Source organism: Chiloscyllium plagiosum, chromosome 7 (genome assembly GCF_004010195.1).
Source record: "Chiloscyllium plagiosum isolate BGI_BamShark_2017 chromosome 7, ASM401019v2, whole genome shotgun sequence".
Taxonomy (NCBI): Eukaryota; Metazoa; Chordata; class Chondrichthyes; order Orectolobiformes; family Hemiscylliidae; genus Chiloscyllium; species Chiloscyllium plagiosum.
In genome coordinates this window covers 52,652,401-52,675,043 of record NC_057716.1, presented here as the reverse complement: position 1 = coordinate 52,675,043, position 22,643 = coordinate 52,652,401, and the positions used below count along the sequence as shown (strand labels likewise).

Sequence of the window (22,643 nt, the reverse complement as noted above, 5' to 3'; positions counted from 1 at the left end):
AATAAACTTAAGCCATCACCTTGGTTTTGATTTATAATGCATTTAAGCAATAGTGATATTAATAAATTGCATATTTAACATGAGAAAGGGATTTTTCAAAATAAAACAAATTACCTCCCATTTAGGCCAATAGAACAAGAAAATAAAAATACTTCTGAATTTCATACTTGGTGCTCAATAGACCATCAACTAAGTTCCTTTAGTAATTTTGGTCACTTGCAATAACCTTGTAAGGTAATGTCTTGGATAGAGGAAGCTTAGGTTATATTTTCAATGCTGATTTCTTATTACCTAAATAGTGATTATAGTAGCATAACATACATCTGTCCAAAATCCTTGAAAAAGGAGGTGGATACATTATTTTATCTTTATTTCTCTGTGGGGATTTTTTTCCCCAGAGTACTCGGTATTCTCCAAGCAGAAGGACAGACAAATGACCTGCTCCCCAAGTCTGCCAATAATGCTATTTAAGTGTTAGGATAAGTATAGGAGAAGCCTGTTTTTTCTGTTTTGAGAAATACCTTACTCTGGCATAATTGTTCAATGGTCTGTAATTTTGCTGTCCTACCATTATTAGGGAAGAATGCTAAAGGAAAATATGAGGATTTTCAAGAGATATGTTTCATAGCATTGGAGTATTTTAACCAGAAACAAGTTGAGAACCAAACAGGAGAACCAAGCCAGATCGAGAGCAAGACAATTGTAGAAGGTCCTAGTGAGAAAGATAAGAATGTTGAAATACACAGGGAAGGAACAGGATAATGAGAAATAGAGAATTCAAGTAAAGGAATGTCAAAAATATTTAAGAGGTGCAAGATTGGAACATGGGGGAATATAGTGGAAAATATAAAGAATAACAAAATATAATTTACACATAAAAGGAAAATAGAAGAATACAAAATAAATTGACTATTTAACAATATTAGTGGCAAGCTGGTAGCGTAGGACAACAAATTTGAGAAATGGTTAAATTACTCATTCTGACAATTTCTGCTCATGGTGCTGATTCACCTAGAATTGGGTTATTCTAAAGTAAATAAGTAAATGCTGCTCTCATTTTCTCGGAGCAAGAAAAAGCAGCAGTAAGTAGTTTAATGACAAACCTGCAAGCCTTAGTTTCACTGTGGGAAAAGTGTTTGAGGTTTTGCTAAGATATAATGTCTGAAAGGACAGATTCTGGTCACTAAGGGCAAAGCCCAAATGATGTCCAAACATTTTAATAGATTTCTTTGACAAGAACTTGCAGATCTGACTGATAGTAAGATAGTAGATATGCTAATATGGATTATAGGAAGGGATTTAGCACTATACTTAAAACATTCTTATTCATGAGGTGCTTTGTTGTGAGATACGTGAGAGAATATTAAATCAATGAATGTTTAAATGATAGGTAAGAAATATCTAGTTAAACCCTATTGCTGTTCTGGTGGTAAAAGGTTCCTAGCCTTCATCTGTAAAACTAACTCTTTTAATTTGTACAAAGTATGGTAAACTTGTTCATAAATGGGCATTATCTATTGTTGTATAAAGTCATAAGAATGGTTTAGTTTAAACAAGAATGCAGTTTCTTTTTAAAAAATATGCTATGTGGAAACTTGCACAGTTTGTGTAACTGCATCTAAAACATACTTCCTGTGTGTTTGACTCTTTGTGTTACACTAATCGAATGAGCCATTTGATTTAGATCTCTGGACTAAGTATGTTTTATAATTTTTATAATCTTAAAGCAGTTGCAAAAGTTTGGTGTATGCACCCCTGGGAGATGGCAGATGTCTCTAAGAGATTCCTTTTATCTTGATTGTGTAATTGGGACTTTTCAGGGATGAGAATATTTTTCCAACCTCTGGGTCCTTCTGTCCATTCTCCAGGAATTCCCAAACACAAGTGGCTCTGATGCTCAGGCTATCACCACCACTTGCCTTCCCATTGTTTACTGCTGTTCCGATCTCAGGTTATTTCACTCATGCTTGCTCCTAATGGATTCACAGTTAGATGTGGTCGTGTTTATCAGAGAAATAATCAGTGATTGAAGGATCAGTGAGCAGTGGAAAAATATCAGTGGCACGTGAGGCTGAGCACTAGCTTACTGCTAGAATCCAAATCGTTTCGGAGGGGGAGGGGTGGCTGGGTGGCCGGTAGGCTAGTAGACTGCTGGGTGGACTTGGCCTGCCTGACCAAGGCTCTCATCCAGTTAGAATTAAGAAGAGGGACTGCTGATTGAGTAGTGGGAAGAGAGGCTGCTGATTGAGTGCAGGAGCAGGGGGTATTAATTATTAGTGAGTAAATGTTTTCACAACATGTAGATAAAAACTTGTAATTAGCTTCTCCACCCTACTTTTAATATTTAAATTATAATATTTAAATCTTTCAAATGTACCAGTGAGAGAATGGTAAACTTAAGATAAAATTATGTCCACTACATGCTTCTGTTATGACCAGGTAAGACGAGGTGTTCCAGCTGCCTCTATCCAGACTCTTCAGCTGGCTGCAACAAAGATTTATATTCTTTTCAGCATGAGGCCATGCCTTTCTCTATTAAACATGCAGTTGCATAAAGTTGGCTATGTACGTAAGGAGCCAAGGACAAGGTTTTTTTGAGTGAAAGAAAGCAATCTTATTATCTGCCAATCAGAAAAAAACTTGAAAATGTGACATCAGGCATACAGATGCATGCAGGAACAAAGTTTGTACTATCAATAAGATGCACTATAGAAATTCACCAAGCACCCTTTGACAGCATCTTCCAAACCCACAAATCCTTCCATCTTGAAGGAGAAGGGAAGCAGACACATAGGAACATTACAATCCGCAAGTTCTCCTCCAAGCCACTTGTGGTTCTGAATTGGAAATATATAGGGCCAAAATCCTAGAATTCACTCTCTAAGAGCATTTTGCATCAACCACAGTACGTGGACTGCAGCAGTTGAAGAAGGCAGCTCACCAGCACTTTCTGTAGGGAAACTAGGGATGGACAATAAATGCTGGCCAGCCAGTGACACCCACATCCCACGAATGAATAAAAACAACTCACAAGGTATCCAGTGTGACAGGAAGATGAAATGAATGTACAGCCCTTAGTTGGTAGGGTGCGCTTGAAGTTTAAAGATTTTAACCTAAGACCATGGCTGTTTAATTGACATCTTATATCCTCAGCAGTGAGGATGGTTGGTTTGACAAAGCTAAACTAATTTGTTTGGTCATTGAATTGCTGTGGTCATTTTAAATCGATTTCTATTCCATTTTGAAACCATTTCAGTCCTTGGAAGTTCTACATATTAAAATCAGATGCAGTTTGAAAATCAATACTCTGGATGTGTCACATTAGTGATAAGATACAATGATCATATAATATGTCATCAAACTGTCAGCCTTTTTGGTTATAAGTATTTTAGATCATGTGGTCATTAGAAGGTTACTTTAAAATAAAATAAATTGCTCATTCAGGGTACTCAAACATTTCAAACATCTGAAGAGGGGTACACAATTAAAAACATTTAGAAACCAAAAAACCTTCAGTTCAGTGGCTGCACGTTTTGCTACTTGCAGATGTTTCATTTCATGCCAGTGCTTCTGCAAATGTTTTTATTTACACCAAGGAAGAATCACTGTGGTAACCAAGTGAAAGAAAGGATGATATTCACTTTCCTAGTTCTCTCAATCGTATTCACAGGGGCTTGAAAAGGAATATTGTTTAAGGGATAGTGCAATAAAAGCTTGAAAGGAGATAAAATAGCATTTTGGTACAATACATGAAGCTTCGTTGAAGATTTGCTTGCATTCAAGACTAATATTCCTATATTGAGCTGAAAATACATTTGGATTTTTTGGAGCATAACTAGTATTATGTCTTTTGGGTCTGTTAAGTAGTATCTTTTCAGTGCTGCTGGCATTACTTATGATTTTTGCTTCAATTTGTCTTTGTTTACAAATCTTTTGCAGCATGCAGTTAATTAAGAGGATATATTTTAATGTGAAGGCGAGTCGAAATTAAGTCACTCATAAAAAAGGACAAAATTAAAAGCAAAAAGAAAATCCCACCTTGCATTTCAAATTGGTCTGCACTGTCCTTTAAATTATTAGTGATATCTGCAGGGTTCTCCATGCCAGCAGTAATGACAGTGCTATGGCATGGCAACAGCAATTTGCATGTTTTTTAAAAAGTAGAATTGTAGGGATGCTTACTCAGAAATCACAATGAAACTGGAAAATGTCATACATTGAAATTATTTTGTGTGACACATAGACCTGCAGCTGCCAAAACAAAATAGCCTGGACATTTTATCATTTGCTTATTGTGTTAATATAGAAAAATCAATTATTACAGGGTAGAGATTAGTAAAAGTGAACTAATACTAACTATTGTTGAATCTGCAGTTAGAACATTTAGCTAGTTTGGGAAGCTTATTTTAGAAAATAAAATGCACAAAAATTGTAGCAAAGAACCATCACTGTTACATGGCTGTAATATATCCTTCTTATGGATGTAGTTATCTGGTTTTATAGACAAGATGCTTTCGTTATGAAAAGCAATATGAGTAGCTACTTTCTATCCTTTCGAACTAAGAAGGGACCTGAGAGATGTATTCCAAAATTTGAGGTGACTATGTTAAATAGAGAAAAAAACTCTATCCACTGATCAATGATTGGGCAACTACAAGACACACATTTGAGATGAACAATAGTGGATGAGGTTTAGAGAAGGGATTTTGGAAAGATGTTTTTCAAAATATGGAGTGCTGAACTGGAAACAACATTGGGAGAGGGACATAGAAGGAAGATTCACTGGAACATTAAAAACAATTTGAATACATGGAACAAACAACTTTAAAAATCAGGAGTGGGTAATGGAACAGCAAAACAAATAGCTGAGAGTGAGTGCCTTGCCTGTCATGGCAGCATTTGACTAAAGATCTTCAATAAAATAGGACACCGAATGTATGGTCACAAACTGATGTGACGTATGAAAAAGTTGGGTACGTAGAGGAGCTTATAAGATACAAAAATAATTAAAATATCCCAAGATCAAATAATTCTTTTTCAGAGCAAATACTGCTCCAACAAAATTAGCGATTAATAGTTGCTTGATGGTACAAAACGTGAGTATTGCTGAAGAAAAGACACATGCTATCAAAGCATTTTGTCTTCCACTCATGTGGACAGAATCATACGGATATCAAATCTTAAAAGGAACAACAGTTTCTGCTGCATGAGAACTGACTGACTCACAGACTTTGATTGGCAGAGGTATTGTTCCAGGTAACAGCCAACTTCCAAGCTTTTGTTCAACCTCAAATCTGGAAAGTCAACTCTAATTAGTTGACAGATTATTATGGGTTTATTTAGAAGGAATGGCTGACCTTCAGGCTTTTATTCGGTTGAAAAAGTTTGAATTCATTCTGCAGATTTTTTTGTAATCAATGCATTACTACACACCTCTGGAGGAGGTAGACTTAAACTTGCCTTCTGGATCAATAGGTAGGGATACTGTCAGTGTGCCACAAGACCTCCATGAACCAGATGTGACTTTTCTCCCCAGACAATTGGCATTGGTTTCAGTGTCATCATTAGACTCTTCTAATTCCAACTTTTTATTGAACTCAGATTCCATCATCTGTAATGGTGGGATGAGCCCAGGTCTCCAGAACTTTATCTGGAACTAAGAATTAATAGGCTAATAACAATACCATAAGGCCATCATATCCCCATGTTCATTCAGTCTGCAAAGGACTGGGCCCTGTGAGTGAATGTAGATGGCTTCTAGAGTAAGTGATTCTGTGATCATTAAAATTGGTTATTCATGCAATTTTTACTTCAGTCAGGGTGGAGATGTTGCCTTAGGCCCATTCATGAGTTTTTATACTGTGCAATGATCTGTTCTCTGATCAGGGTAACCATTGTCCTCCAAGATACCTTTTCACTCTGAAATAGCACAGGGTCAGTTTGAGAACGTGTAAGCACGAGGCCAACAGCTTGTCTAATATTCCACAAGATCTAGAAATGTTTGAGCTGTCATTTGAAGCATCTGTAGTTAAACTGACCCATAAAATTATGTCTATAATAACAACTTGTTTTTGATGGCCTTGTCATTCTGGGGACTCCTGCAATGGCTTTTTGCCTGGGCCTCTGTACAACCAGCAGTGGGTATCACTCCCAATGACACTGCCAGCTCTTGGAGGTAGGAAATCCCCCCCAAAGACATCGAGGACTTTGTCATAAACCAGATTATTGGCCAGTTTGGCATTAAGCTGTATCATTGGGTGATGGGGGAACAGGGATGTTACCAAAGAAAGACTGTGGTGGTGTTGCCACTCGCTCTCAAGCCAGTGAACCACTGCATGACCATTAAATTCTATCCATTGTTTCAAGTTTAGAACCTGTCAGAGGTAATTGGCCCAATACATTAACTGCTTTTCTCTCCACAGATGCTGCCAAACCTGCTCTGTATTTCTGGAACTTGCAGTTTTTATTTTACATTTCTAGTATCCATAATATTCTTCTTTTATGTTGTTATAAGTTTCTGATCACTGTTTTAAAGACTGGCCTGTCGGAATTATTCTTAATGCATATCCTTTAAACTTTATTTTGCTGATTGTCATACATTTAGACTGGCACCATTTTTCATTTTCTTGGTAAATTGGTTTCATCATTTAAGGTCATTAGTATTTAAACATTACTGTGGAGTTTTTATAGGATATTTAAGTTAACAATTTATCAAAATCTTTCATAATTCAACAAGTTCCTACTTTTATAATTCATACATCTTGAATATTTTTGAATTTTAAAAATATAGATTTTCAAAATGCAGCTTATCATTTGTTATCATTTAGTCTTCTTGGTGAATAATATCACAATCTTCATGGCATCACACACTTTGTAAACTGATTTTTAAAATCTGTGTTGAGTAATGCTGCAAATGATTTACTTTTGTTCTTCAACACCTTCAGTATTATAGTTCTTGTTAGTTTTCTTTTTCTCCATTTGTACTTTCTTCATTCCTTTTGTTGCTATTAAACTGTAGTGAACAGTTTTACTAGGTATACATTTTCCATTTTTGTCAAATTTGGAATCGGTCAAGATAAATTTTATACAAAATGTACCCCTCATAAAGCCAACGGCTCAGTTACATTGTTAAATTTAGACCTTGCCTTACTTGTGTCATGGAACACAGACTTGTTAAGACCGTAGTTATTTTTTGTTGCAGTACACAGAAGTAAGGTATGCAGCCTTGGTGAAGGAGAGAATATGAATGCAGAAGGCATGATGTTTATGCTATAGATACGTCTTGTGGCATTTCCCCAAAGGAAGCATTGATTGAAATTTCATTTGGTGCATTTTCTAGAATTTTGCTGCTGATAATAGAATGTAAACCTGTGTATCCTCAGTAAAACTCCACTGCAGCCTGAACTCTCCCTTTATTTCCAACACATTGATACTGAAAGTTGAGACTCAAGTAAATCCAGTTAATGTATTCATACTAGGAAATGTTATCCTTATTTTTCAAAGGAGTTACAATTAATCTTATGTGAAAAAAACTTTATATAAGAACAGCTAGCATTTTCCAGAAAGTCTTTTTGAGGCAAAGGAAAAAGTTTTAAAACTGCATCTAAACTTATCAGAGTAAGTATGAAATGATCAAATCTATTACTGGGTCTCCCAGGAACCAACAGTTTATTTAACATTTTGCTATCAGGGGTATATAACAAATAGTTTAGAAAGTAGGCTGGTTGGTTCTCACAGTCTAACTCTCAATCTGATATAATCAGATCAAACAGCCATTAGTCCTGCTTTTCAAGTACTGCTGTGTGCGTTTCTGTCCCCCAAAGATTCTGTTTTGGGTTCATCCTCATCTTCACATATATGTGGCCCTTAACTCACATGATCTGATGAGATAAGCTCAGATTTCAAATGAATGCCGATTGCCTGTCTACAACTGTTCGTAACCTCATCATTGCCTTTGTATTGTCAGACATCCTATTTTGAATGAGTGTCAATTTTCTGTAACTAAAGTTATAAAACAACTGAAGTCATTGTTTTAAGTGTCCGTCACAAACTATTTATTGTTGCTGTCAGTACCGTCCCTACTTTATCTCTCAGCTCCCTTAACCCCCCCAGTGGTTTCAAAGTGCTGTCTTGGAGATTAGCTCAACCCTAAAGCAATCCCCATTCTCTATCTTTCATCAAGATATGTGAACTCTTTTTGTGCAAGGAGAGAAATCAAAGTGATGACTGTAATGCTTGTGTGGAGAGGAAGGAAGACACAATTCATGGAGGGCTCCTGTTGTGAGAGGGGGCAAGAGGCTGAAAGTGCATGTGAGTATTGACAGGCAGGTATATGATGAGGTGCCCTAAAAGAGTGAACTGAGTGGAACTGCAGATGGTATCACTCTGAGGTGTGGTGTGTAAGAGAACACTGTGAAAATCAGAGTGTGACTATTGGCTCAAGAATGGTCTGTCTCTAACCTTTCTCACCTATATGAAGTCTTGTTTCCTATCGATGTAATGTCTTCATGCGGGAAGGACCACACCCTGTTGCTGACTTCCTCTGCCTGCTTGATTGGAGAGGTTGTCCTGTTCCTCTGGCCAATGAGGAAAATCACCTTACTGCAGCTCCTTAGATCCTGCAGCAAGACCTCCAACTATGAGGGGGAGGTCGTGGAAGCAATATTTTCAGGTCTCCTAACAATTCCTCTTGTTGCTGTAGCCTCAAAAATACAAGCAATGGTGAGCTTGACTTATGCATCCCTTTCTTAAATAGGGCATTTCAGCTTTCGCGCTGTCCCTAGTTGGGCAAAGAGTTGGAGGTGGGATGACCAAAGCATAGTGGGTGTTAAATGGCCTGTTGCAGTGGTACCTATTACACACTTGAAAACAGTTTCATTCTTCCAGCAGGGCAATGGTGATAAAGTGCTGTCTCACAACCTGTTCACCTCCTTCTCTTTTCTTCTTGGCCTACCACAGCTTTTGGGCTCAGGACATCTTTAATTTAAAATTGTCATTCATTTTTAATTCCTTCATGACTGTATCCCTGCCTATCTCTATAGGTTTGTCCAGCTCGACATATCGGCATTCATCATCCTCCATCAACAACTCCTATTTATTCTTATTTTTTTTCTTTGCATTTACCCTTTCCTTGTCATTACTACTGCTTTCAGCCACTTTAACTCATGCTTTGAATTTCTTTCCAATAAGCAAGAAAAATTTATACATGTCATTGTTGTTTTGATTTGAATTGATGTTATAACAACTGATTTTTTAAAAATGGATTCTTTACATAAAGCTGAGAGTATTTTTGGTATTTTATGAGTAGACCTAGTCCTTTTTTCAAATTGAATTTTATATTATGTTCTGAATTCTATGTATAATGCCATTATATATATTCCGCTGAATCAGAAATCAAAGCACAATCTGATATAGTTTTTGGTCAATTTGTTTGATAATTACCATCTGAAAGTTGTTTTCTAATTGTTTGGACAATGGAATTGCTGTTTAGCTAGTTTGAGTTGTGATGGTTCATTGTATAGTTGTCGCTTGACTGGAACTTTCACTTAATATTTCCTTCTTGTTATTGGTAGCCATTACCATTTAGATCATAATGGTTGCTTACAGTTTTGTGTTTAGATTTGTACTAAATGCAACCTTAAGTATCAATAGTTGCTCAATATCAGTCAATCTGCTGTTGCATTGCTCATGAGTCGTCTCTATATTGGCAGTTATTGGATCGTGGACCCAAATTAATTAGCCACATTGAACATTGAACCGGGATTTTTAAAAATTAAATGAACTCCACAAATCAAGAATGGCTGAAAATGTGAATATAGAAAATTGAATTTACTGACTGTTAAAAGTGTCTGTGTAAACTTATGGAATATCACACCTGTAGAGTGTCAGGAAAACTTTAATCAGAGAGACTTAAAATAGAGAGATAGATGGCATATACTGCTTAGCCCTCTCAGCAGGAAAGTCTGTGGTTTATATTTAGAGTATGGACCAAGTGACATGTTTATGCAAGGGGACACATAACAATAGGGATTCAACTGTCATCCCCTCAGTGTTTTCGTGGGGTGATGCATTAGAGTGGACTCAAGTGCTTTAAAGGTCACAGCTTGAGACATCTCTGCACTATAGGTTAAAAAAAACAAATTGCTCTGTGTGCTAGAAACCACACCAGTGAGTGAAATCACTACAGAAAAGGAACTGGGACAAAAGCCTGCCAACTAACTTTCAACACTTTACCCACAACCAAAGTAAGGCTCACTGTACTATAATTACCAGGGTTGTCTCCACTCTCCTTGACCAAGGGAACAACATTTGCTATCCTCCCGTCTTTTGGCATTATTCCTGTAGACAATGACAACACAAAGATCAAAGCCAAAGGGTCTGCATCTCCTCCCTGTCTTCCCAGAGAATCCTAGCATAAATCGCTAACAGCCCAGGGGACTTATCTATTTTCACACTTTCCAGTATTGCTAACATCTCCTCCTTATGAACCTCAATCCCATCTAGTCTAGTAGCCTGTATTTCAGTCGACCAGTTAAATGCCCTTAAAGTTGGCAAGTCTACTACTGTTGCAAAAGGTAAAACAATGACTGCAGATGCTGGAAACCAGATTCTGGATTAGTGGTGCTGGAAGAGCACAGCAGTTCAGGCAGCATCCGAGGAGCAGTAAAATCGACATTTTGGGCAAAAGCCCTTCATCAGGAATACAGGCAGAGTGAGTAAAGAAACTACCTCTGACATCTGACCTATATCTATCACCCCTCAATTTAAAGCTTTGTCCCTTCGTGCTAGCCATCAGCATTTGAGGAAAAAGGCTCTCACGGTCCACCCTATTTAACCCTCTGATTATCTTCTATGGCTCAATTAAGTCACCTCTCAACCTTCTTCTCTCTAACGAAAACAGCCTCAAGGGCCTCAGCCTTTCCTCATAAGACCTTCCCTCCATACTAGGCAACACCCTAGTAAATTGCTCTGGACCCTTTCCAAAACTTCCACATCCTTCCTACAATGTGGTGACCAGGACTATACACATTACTCCAAGTGCATCTGCACCAGAGTTTTGTACAGCTGCAACATGATCTCGTGGCTCCGAAAATCAATCCCTCTACTAATAAAAGCTAACACACCATATGCCTTCTTAACAACCCTATCAACCTGAGTGGCAACTTTCAGGGTTCTCTGTACATGGATACTGAGATCTCTCTACTCATTTACACTGCCAAGAATCTTACCATTCACACAGTACTCTTTATTCCTGTTGCTCCTTCCAAAGTGAATCACCTCGAACTTTTCCTCATTAAATTCCATTTGCCACCTCTCAGCCCAGGTCTACAGCATATCTATATCCCTCTGTAACCTGCAATATCCGTCAGCACTGTCTACAACTCCACCAACCTGAGTGTCATCCACAAATTTACTAACCCATCCTTCTACGCCTTTATCCAGGTTATTTATAAAAATGACAAACAGCAGTGGACTCAAAACAGATCCTTGTGGTACACCACTAGTCACTGAACTCCAGGATGAACATTTCCCATCAACCACCACCCTCTGTCTTCTTTTGGCTAGCCAATTTCTGATCCAAACTGCCTAATCACTCTCAATCCCATGACTCCACATTTTCTGCAATAGCCTACCATGGGGTACCTTATCAAACCTTACTGGAATCCATATACACCACATCAACCACTTTACCCTCATCCACCTGTTTGGTCACCTTCTCAAAGAACTCTATAAAGTTTGTTGAGGCACAACTTGTCCTTCACAAAACCATGTTGACTATCCCTAATCAACTTATTCCTTTCCAGATTATTACAAATCCTATCTGATTAGATTAGATTACTTAGTGTGGAAACAGGCCCTTCGGCCCAACAAGTCCACACCGATCCTCCGAAGGGCAACCCACCCAGACCCATTCCCCTACGTTTACCCCTTCACCTAACACTACGGGCAATTTAGCATGGCCAATTCACCTAACCTACACATTTTTGGATTGTGGGAGGTAACCGGAGCACCCAGAGGAAACAATGCTATGCTTACAATGCTGTAATATTTTATATTCTATGTTCTAGGTTGATATCCCGTCATCAAGTCACCCTTTATTTACACATGGAAAATCCTTGACACTGATCGAGCTTCCTCACAGTGTGAACATAACCTCAAAAACTCCTGTTTATGTCTGTTAGCCAGGGCTCCCTGATTGAGCCAGGTTAACTACCCCAATCAGGCAACTCACTTTCTGAAGTCCACTTGGCTAACCTTGTTACAATCATTACAGTTTTCAGTTAATATGGTATTCATTTTTGAGAAGTTAACAGATGTATGTAACATATTTTATTTAGGTTTACGCCTGAGTGTAATATTTTATAGAGACCATAACAGTGTTCAGTGGCATAACTTATCTTTCTACAGTATTTTTAAAAAATTGTATATAGATGCTGTTCCTACCTCCTATTACTTGACTTTTTGTTGTCATGTTTCATGTTGGACTTCTCATTAACATTTTCCAGTTTAATTTCTTATGTCCAAGTTGGTAGAAATTGCATTTGGAACATTGTGAGCAGTTTTGCCACCTTTTCCAAAGGATGAATTCCCTGCTTTTCCTTAAACTTTATTCAGTTGTATTAGTATTTTGCATATTTGAATGGATTCACTTTTTCCCTGTGTGTGAAGGTTCGCAGTCTTCTGGCAGCAGTATCAATGTCCTTCTCCTCATCCAGGTAGTAGTGTTTTATTCTGCAGAAGCTTTTACTGATCATATTGATTCTGCTCACAGATCACAGACGGGTAAGTTAGATTTGGTTGTTTCTCTTTTTGTGCCCTCGTGCTCTTCACTAAATTGTCCACCATTGGGCCTCCCTGGGAATACTGTCTTGTACATAAATTGTGCATATTTACAATCAACTATTTCCTGCTTTTGTGTTCTTGTGCCAAAAAATCACAATATGTTGTTTGTTGATGTATCTGTGCTCACATATATTAGGAGAGGGAGAATAATTTCAAATGATTTGAAGACTGATATCATAATGTTTTGTTAGATTTAGATAAGTTAATGATAAATCCTATCATTTTTGAAGGCTTAATGTTAGCAAGTGAGATTTATAAGGTTGGTTCTGTAGATGTGTTCAGTAGTCCAATTTACTGTATTATTTTGGGGTGTAAATACATTTGCAAATTAGGCCCAACATTTACTATATTTTGGTATGCAGCTGTATTCCTCTGAAACATGTAGATGAATTGGGAAGGAATGAAGTAATCCATAGAAGATGCTTAATAGGGCCATTCAGCTGCAGGGCAGAGTAAGAGAGGTTTTAAGAAAGGAATAAAATTTGAACACTGATATTGAAAAGGTCAACAATGGAGAAAGATTGTATGGCACATAGGCAAGGTGAGGGTGTGACAGGATCATATGACAGGGCATCTGCTGGAAAGAAGGGCTAGGGAAGGTGAAGCATTAAAGGACATCATACAGAGCGTAGTAAGTGAGTAAAGGGAATGCTTCTGAGGCCGTGCAATGGTATAGGGTAGGTGGTATATTGTACATGTGAAACGTTTATATCAAGAAAGGGAAAATTTGGTGACTGCAGGAATGTATGGGGAAATAGATGGAGATTATGCCATGGCAAAAAGGAATCTAATGGAAAATATGGTACAGGAGCAAAAAAAAAATAATTAGGATCTAGAGTTATATTGAGCAATGCACAACAAGGAACAAACAACAATATACAGCCTAACACTATTTTCTTTGCTAAAGGCATTTTCTGAGTGATGTGGGGATAAGGTTTGTGGATCTTGAACACAGTAACTACTGCCTGCCATCCACATATCCCCACCCCAACCCAAGATTTCACTGAAACTATGGTTAACCCACCTCTCCAACCCATGAACCCATTGTTGTCCTGATATTTGTAGTTTTTTCTGCTCCTGATATTTGTCGTTTTTCAAAGTATTGCTCCCCTCTTTTGATTTATTTTGGTGCAATAATGCTCTTGTGCCTTGTATTATTTTCAAATTCTGTTTATTGTCACACTTGAAAACCTACTGTCTCCACTTTTTCCAGTTCTTTTCTAGTGTTATGTATATAATAAAATATCACTTGTTTTCATTCCTTACAGAATTTGGACTTTGATCCTCAAAGCACCAGTATTACCATTTAATAAGAATAGAATTTGAGTTATTTGGTCTTTGTAAATCAGTAACCCAGATGTTATCCCATGTATATTTTAAAGCAAAACCTTGTCAGTATCGCAGTGAACATTATCATGGAACACTCATGAAAATATAGTGAGATCAGGTCAGGAAATACCAAAAAAGGTAACCTATTGATAGTGTAAATAAAGTTGGGAGGCATCAACGTAGAAATTGGAATCTGACTGTGAATGGTAGGTAGCCGATAGCAAAATAACATTTAATTTTAACATTTTCTTTTTCATTTCAAAAATAATAGTGGGCAGCCTGAGGGAAAATTTGATACAAGAATGGATTAGCTGGAAGGAGCAATAATTAATCGACAAAATGACTGAAATTTCAGAAGATGAAAATAATAGCAAATATCAACAAACCTTTAAATTTTCGTGTTCAGAAAGACTTCAATGTCCTAGTACATGCAAGAGCAACAAGCAATTCCCGCCTCAGGCGACTAACTGTGTGGAGTTTGCACCTTCTCCCCGTGTCTGCGTGGGTTTCCTCCGGGTGCTCCGGTTTCCTCCCACAGTCCAAAAATGTGCAGGTCAGGTGAATTGGCCATGCTAAATTGCCCGTAGTGTTAGGTGCAGGGGTAAATGTAGGGGAATGGGTTTGGGTGGGTTGCGCTTCGGCGGGTCGGTGTGGACTTGTTGGGCCGAAGGGCCTGTTTCCACACTGTAAGTAATCTAAGTAATCTAATCTAATCTAATTATAAAGATAAATAGCCATGCTGACCTGTTTTGCATGAGGATTAGAGGAGAAGAATAAGCAAATCTCACTATAGTTACATACAGCTTGTAAACTTGGCATGAATGTAATGGGCTGAATGAACATCTTTTGTCCTATTATGATGCTTTGGAGCATACAATGCTCTTCAAAGGGCCTGACACGGTGCATACTGGATAGGCTTCCCTTGCTAGGAAATCTGGAGCATGAGTCTGAGGAAAAGACATCAGTTATTTATGAACATTTATTTTCACTCAGCAGGTCTGGCAGCATCTGTGAAGAGAAGTCAATGTTTCAGGTCCGGTGATCCTTCCTCAGAATCCCAGCTCTGCCAGACCTGCTTAGCTTTTCCAGCAGCTTCTGTTTTTGTCTCTGATTTACAGCACCCACAGGTCTTTCGGTTTTTATTTATTTTCACTCAGTAGGTACTAAATCTTTGGAATTCTGTACACCTGAGAGTTGTGGATGATCCACTGTTGAATATATTTAGTCTGAGATATGCATATTTTTAGTCAAGAGATGTGAGGAGCTGGCAGAAACACAAGACTTTTGGTCAAAGAATAGTTTTGATTGTGCTAAATGGTCAGGGGGCTCAAGGGGATGTATGATCTACTCCTGCTGTAATTTCTTGTCATCTTATGGTCTTGAATTTGTTGCACAGAACTGGATATGTAGTGGGCCCAGGAGGTATTTCAATGCCATATGGTGACAGAAGGCCTGAAGCTACATGATGTCAGACAATAAGAGTTTTGCTATTCATTTTAGGCTGCGAACAAACCCCTTTTACTTTTATGTAATATTGAAGGCATGACAAGTAGCTTTCCATTTTAAATGTTGAGATAAGTTTAATACTACATTTGTGAAATAAGGGTAAATCTAGACAGTAAGTAAGTATCCATTTGCAAGGTCAAATAGACAGCCTGCCTAATTCAGATGGATATCTTCTTATTTAAATCCTTAGTGTAATATTCAAATAACAATAAGTGAAGCATGAAAATGCTCCTCCAAATGATTCCTTACATAGAACCACCAAGTGAACAGTTGATACAGGGATCACTCTAGAAGCTGCAAGTGTAAATGCTCAGAGTGAATCTTGTACAGCCAGAAGAAGTATAAGTGCCGGCTCTGTTGTGACTCAGGCCCAGCGTGTTATTCAGACGCCCCTCTTCCTCTTCTGACTGGGATTCATGGAGAAGGTATTCAGTTTTTCACATTCCCAATTAACAAGATGTCTGGGACTCCTGGTTTAGCATGTACAACATGAGACCTTCTTGCTGAGGACGTTAAATGATCATGTTACTCACTACCTTTCCAATATTAACTATTAATGAAAATTAGCCAACATCTATTTACAATATTATCCTGACTTTTAGGCGATTGTCTCTCATCTTCCATTGGTCTCTCTGCTGGACTAATCTAGATAAAATTTTTAAAAATCACACAACATCACACCATGTAATAGTCCAACAGGTTTATTTGGAAGATCTTAACCTCCACAACCACCTGGTGAAGAAGCAGCGCCCCAAAAGCTCGTGCTTCCAGATAAACCTGGTGTTGTGTGATTAACTTTGTCCACCCCATTCCAACACCAGCATCTCCAAGTCATGCTGATCTTTCTCAGAGATAAAAAACACCTTGTATTGCGCACCACACGCAGCCTGAAACCCCGACCAATTTCTTCGGTGTCTGCATTGGAATGAAGCCTATTGATTTATAATTGCACATTCAAGCTGCAACCATGCAGCCTTTGGCCTCCCATTGGTCGTTATACTTTTGCAACTAGGAGAAAGTGAGGACTGCAGATGCTAGCGATCAGAGTCAAAAAGTGTGGTGCTGAAAGGCACAACCAGTCAGGCAGCATCTGAGGAGCAGGAGAGTTGACTTTTTGATCATAAGCTCTTCATGGCAAGGGCCCAAGGGGGTTGAGTGATAAATAGGAGGGGGAGTGGGGCTGGGGGCAAGGTAGCAGGGAATGCGATATAAAGGTGGGGGGGTGATGAAGGGCGGTGCCGAGTTGGTGGGTTGGATTTGGTACAAGGTAGGAGGAGGGAAAGAGATCAGGAAACTAGTGAATTCGACACGGATCCCGTCAATCTACTCAAACACTTTCTCAGCATTGTGGCCCTTGTCCCTAACGACACTGTTACATCTGACTTAAAAGACATTTCAAGAGAACTTTATTCATTCGTCATTTCAAAACCACCCCTACTTCCAGCCAAACTCTAATCTTGGCAATTTTTAAGTGATTTTTTTGAGAAAGTATGTCTGCACTCTGGGTGGGATGGTGTTCAGTTAAAGCAATTAGCAAGCACTGGAATTGCAACACGCGGTTATCCATTGCCTGGTTCAGTTGAGGCAGGAGGCAGCAAACGTTTGTGCTGCTTGCTTATCAATTTTATTGCAGTGTGCAGCACAGAACAAAACACTGCTGACAGTCTGTGCCCTCTGCAGGGGGCAAAGATCCTGTAAGATTAACAAAGACTAGTTTTGATATTTTTGTGAAACTTGAAAGGGTTCAGAAAAGATTTGCAAGGATGTTGCCAGGGTTGGAGGTTTTGAGCTATAGGGAGAGGTTGAGTAGGCTAGGGCTGTTTTCCTTGGAGCATCGGAGGCCAAGGGGTGACCGTATAGAGGTTTATAAAATCATGAGAGGCATGGATAGGATAGATAGACAAAATATTTTCCCTGGGGTGGTGGAGTCCTGAACTAGAGGGCATAGGTTTAGAGTGAGAAAGGAAAGATATAAAAGAGACCTAAGGGGCAACATTTTCATGCAGAGGGTGGTACGTGTATGGAATGAGCTGCCAGAGGAAGTGGTGGAAGCTGGTACAATTGCAACATTTAAAAGTCATCTGGATGGGTATATGAATAGGAAGGGTTTAGAGGGATATGGATCGGGTACTGGCAAGTGGGACTCGATTAGGCTGGCATATCTGGAGGGCCTGGACGCGTTGGACTGAAGGGTCTGTTTCCATGCTGAACATCTCTATGACTCTATGACTCTAAGCCCTCCATAAAGGGGACATACAGTCAGTTTGGAACAGTTTCAGAAAAACTTTGATGGAAAGAAGGAGACTGCCAATGGAACAATGGGAATCTGTCAGATGTGAAATAGGAGTCCTGATTTCTGTGAAAATCAATGAAGCAAATACTTTACCACCATTCACCCTTGTTTTCAAAATATGTTCATATATTTGACTACATTCTTTGGTTCACTGCAAGTAACACCACAGGAAATTAATTAATTCCTTCCTCTAAAATGTAAAAGTATTAATTTCTGTGACTGTAATTCTTACACTCTGGGTGAAAAGACCTTTCCTCATCTCCCCCTCTAATCTTTCTACCAACCACTTTAATGTTACGCACCTGGTTACTGATCTCTCCGTTAAGGTAAACAGGCCCATCCACACTATCCAGATCTGTCACAGCTTTATATGTTTCAGTCAAATGTACAAAACCTTCTCTGCACCTATTAGAATGACCCCAGCCTATCCAATAGCTATCCCCATCTTCGTAATTGCATTTGTCCATTCCCAACGACATCCTTGTAAATTTCCTCTGTACACTCTCCAGTGCAATTAGATCATTTTTGTAATTATGTGACATTACTGCACCCAGTACTCAATTTTTGGCTTAACTAATAATTTGCACAGTCCCAACGTAACCTCTCTGCTTTTGCATTCTATACCTCATCTCGTAAAGAAAAGATTCCATAAGCTTTCTTAACTTGTCCGACTGCCTTCAGGGATTTAGAGACATTCATCTTGGATCCCTCACTTCTCTGCATCTCTCACTATTTTCCTTTTAATTGTGTATTCCTTTGCCTTACTTAGCCTCTCCCAACTGCAGCACCTCGCACTTCTCAAGTTGAATTCCATTTGTTACTTGTCTAACTGACCAGTTCATTGTTACCTTCCTGCAATCTAAACTGTCTTCCTCAGTAACAACTGTTGTCCAGTTTTTGTGTTATCTGTAAACGTCTTGATTAATCCCCGATATTTATCTCCAACTCATTAATGTGTACCATGAAAGTCTACTAACCTACTACTAACTCTGTGAAGCCCCATGGGAAACAGTGTTCCCATTGTAGAAAAATATCTGTCTCGTAATACTCTTTGTTTCATGCCACAAAGCCAATTTTCTATCTAATTTGCTACATTTGCCTGGATCTTAAGTATTTTTATCCAGTCTGCCAGGTGGCATCTTGTAAGAAGTTCTTTACTAAAATGCATATAATACCACATCAAAAGCACTACCCTCATCAATCCTCACTGTTGCTGGCCCAGAAACTTCAATCAAATTGGTCAAACGTGCTCTTCCCTTAATAAAATCATGCTCTTTCTATCTTTCTATCCTATCGCTCAAAATTGATTCCAACAATTTTCCCACTACTGATGTTAGACCGATTGGCCTGCCATTTCTTATTCCCTTTTCAAAAGAAGTTCAATGTGAGCAGTCCTCCACATCAGTTTCCATGGAGGATTGGAAAATAATACTCAGGCCCTCCATTATTTCTTTCCTAGCTTCTTTTAACAGCCAGAGATACATTTTGTCGAGACCTGGTAATGTATCCACTTTTATGGATGTTTGTCTTATTCCTCCCTATGTTTATTACACACAATATTTCACTCTCCTCCTCTTTGGCTACAACATCTGCATTGTGGCTCTCTTTTGTGAATACATTCACAAAAATTCAACGTCTTTCCCCTCAACATAAACATTAATTTTTTTTGTGCTTTATGCGTTCTACTCTTTCCTTCCTTATCCTCTTACACCCATAATATTGATGAAATACATTTGGCTCCACGTTGATTTTGCTTATGAATATTATTTTCTTGCCTCTTTTTGCTTTACTAATTTCCTTTTGGATTTCACCGCTCTAATTTCTGTAATTGTTTTGGCTTTCTGTAGTATTGAGTTCTTGGAGCCAGATGTAATCTTCCCTGTACTGCCTTAAGTTATCCTTATAAGCACCTTGACATCCAGTTTGCTCTAAATTTGATGGTCCTACTTTTTTTTGCTTCATGGGAATATATACTCTTTGAATCTTCTCTTTAAATGCTTCTCATAGCTCTGAGACTGGTTTACATTTAAGTAGCTATTTCCAATCCACTTTTGCTAAATCACTCCTCAGCTCAGTAAAATTAGCCTTGCCCATATTTAGAACTCCTACTCTTGTTCTGACTTTGTCTTTTTCCATAATTATATTGACATTAACTGAGTTGTGGTCACTACCATCAAAACATTGTCCCTTTCCAACTCCTTTCATTTGCCCAGCTTCATTCCCTAAAACTCACTCCAGAACTGCGCATTCTGTTGTTGGACTTATTAGAAACCCGTTGTAAAGGTTCTACTGAATCTTACAATGCAACGCTGCTAACTCAAATCCTTTCACAAGAAAACTATGTCACTTCAGACTGTGGAAGTTAAAGACCTGTTCCTTTCCTGCCCTATTGTTGCCCTTCTCAGAGATTTGTTTGCACATATGCTCTTCTCTCACTCTGCAGCAGTTTGGGGTCTACAATATACTCGCAGCAGTGAGGTTATTCTTTATTTCTTAGCTCTATCCATGTTGGCCTCATTTGATGACCCTTTTAACATATCACCCCTCCTCAAAGCGGGAATTGTTTGTTAATACAAAATTGCCACTACCTTTTTTTTTATCTCCCTCTTATCTGGAAACTCATTAACCAGAAACATTGAACTGCCATTCCTCTCTCTTTAAGCCATGTTTCTGGAACAGTTGTGATGTCATACTTCCATGTTTCGACCTGTTCCCCTTAGGTTAGCTAAGTCCAGAAATGAAAACTCAATGTTTTGACTAACTCTGTGTTCAGCAACAAATCAAAGCTTTCTTTGGGACCCATGATGTGAAACCTAACTCCTCGTTTAGTGTATAATTTTAATATGACAGATAAACCTCAATGAAAAATGCTGGACATCACCTTGCGTAAGAACAGGGTGGATTAGAGTTTGTCAAGTTTTTGTAATGGTTTTCACTAACAAATACTGAAAATAATGTTTAGCAATTCTATTTAAATTTATTTTTTGTTTTTCTTTTCAGAATATAATATTGAGTGAGCGCAGTGGAATTCTATCTTACTCTTCTGTCACAACATAAGATAAATATTTCTATATAGCAATTAACTAAAACAAAATACACATTCCAAAAACACATTATGTTTACAAGTTTTACCGTCTCATTATGATAACATTAAGAATACCTTTACTGAGACATGACAATTTGATTTGATTTGTATTTGAAAATAAGGACAACTAGAAAGCTGATCTATTTTCCCTAACTACAACAAAATACTCTGTTGAAAGACAAGAAAATTAGACCATAGGCTGGTAATTCTGCAGCACACACGGGTTGACTCCCCAAAAGGTGTTCATTAACTGTACAGCATATATTCGAAGTGTGATGGACTACTATCGACTTTGGTGAGTATGTGCGGCTTCAGCAACACTCAAGAAGCTCAAAGCAGTACTTTTGAAAAACAACCCCGTCCTCAACCTTAAACAAACAGTCGCTCCACCATTAATGCACAGTGGCAGCAGTATGCACGATCTAAAAGATGCACTGCATCAATGAGATAAGCTCCCGACAATCATCTGTAGTGATTGTAACAAGGTCAGCTAGGTGAACCTCCTAGAATGAGTTCCTGGAATGGGGCTGTTAATCTGGTCTAATCAGGGTGCCCTGGACACCGGATAAGATCAGGAGTGTCAATCATCCTGTTCAGTCTGAGAGCTGGCTCTGAGGGAGCTGGATCTGTGTCAAGGACTCTCCATAGCTAATTAAAGGGTGACTTGGTGACAGGATACCAGCCTCTGTGGAGTTACTTCACCATCCAAACCCTCAACCTTCACAACTAGGAGGACAAAGAGAATACCAACACAAGTTCCCCTCCAATTGCTACATCATCCTGACTTGAATCTATATCATTGTTCTTTTGTTGTCCCTGGGTCAAAAACTTGGACTCTTCTTCTAATCGCTGTGAGTAGACCTACTCCACGTGGACAGTAGGGTTCAAGATTTGCCTGCACCTTTTTGAGGCTATTTAACAATGGGCAATAGATGCTGTCATTGATACTGATGCTCACTTCTGAAAAAGAAATTAAATCATGAGTCGTTAGAAAGTTTTACAGTTTGGAATTCATGCTATCTTCAAAGAGCAGATGGTAAAGGAGTAATGGAGCTGAGCTTGGAGTTTGTCCGCTCCTGCTGGTTTTCTTTCTTTTTTTTTCACTTCTGCATTTCTTTTGTTGTCTTTTTTCTTTGTTTCCTTTTCTTTTAAGCCTGGAGAGTGGTGATTGAGGGAGAAGGCCTCTGGTGGCGGTAACAGTACCAGGAAGAGATGAACATAGCACAGCCAGCTCAGGGTCTCACGGTGAGTGAAAGATGGGTCCATGGAGCTGACTCCCCTGGCCTGGACTTGCAGGCTAGGCTGAGGTTCTAAGTCCACAGCTAAGTCCAGGCACCTGTGTGGTGCTCTTCTTTATCTTGAATGTGCAGGTATTCTAGCAGCCTGGCGGACGATCTTGGTCAAGAGTGGCGGTCTTCTTCAGCAGAGGCCTCTAGCCCAGTATTCCAGCAGCCCAGTGTAATGACCTTGTCCCAGTTGTGTCTTCAGGGTATTCCGTCATTCCTTAATCGACTTTCTGTGAGCCCAGGAGCCATTTGCTGAACTTGATGAACTTTGTCTTACTTTTATTTTTGTTTATTATTAGGT

General features: G+C 38.7%; 1 protein-coding gene across 11 annotated transcripts in view; it reads left to right on the top strand.

Annotated features, from left to right (window-relative positions):
- kalrna (kalirin RhoGEF kinase a) overlaps positions 1 to 22,643 on the top strand; it is a 713,874-nt gene that overhangs the window by 151,914 nt on the left and 539,317 nt on the right. The gene's annotated exons all lie outside the window — the stretch shown is intronic.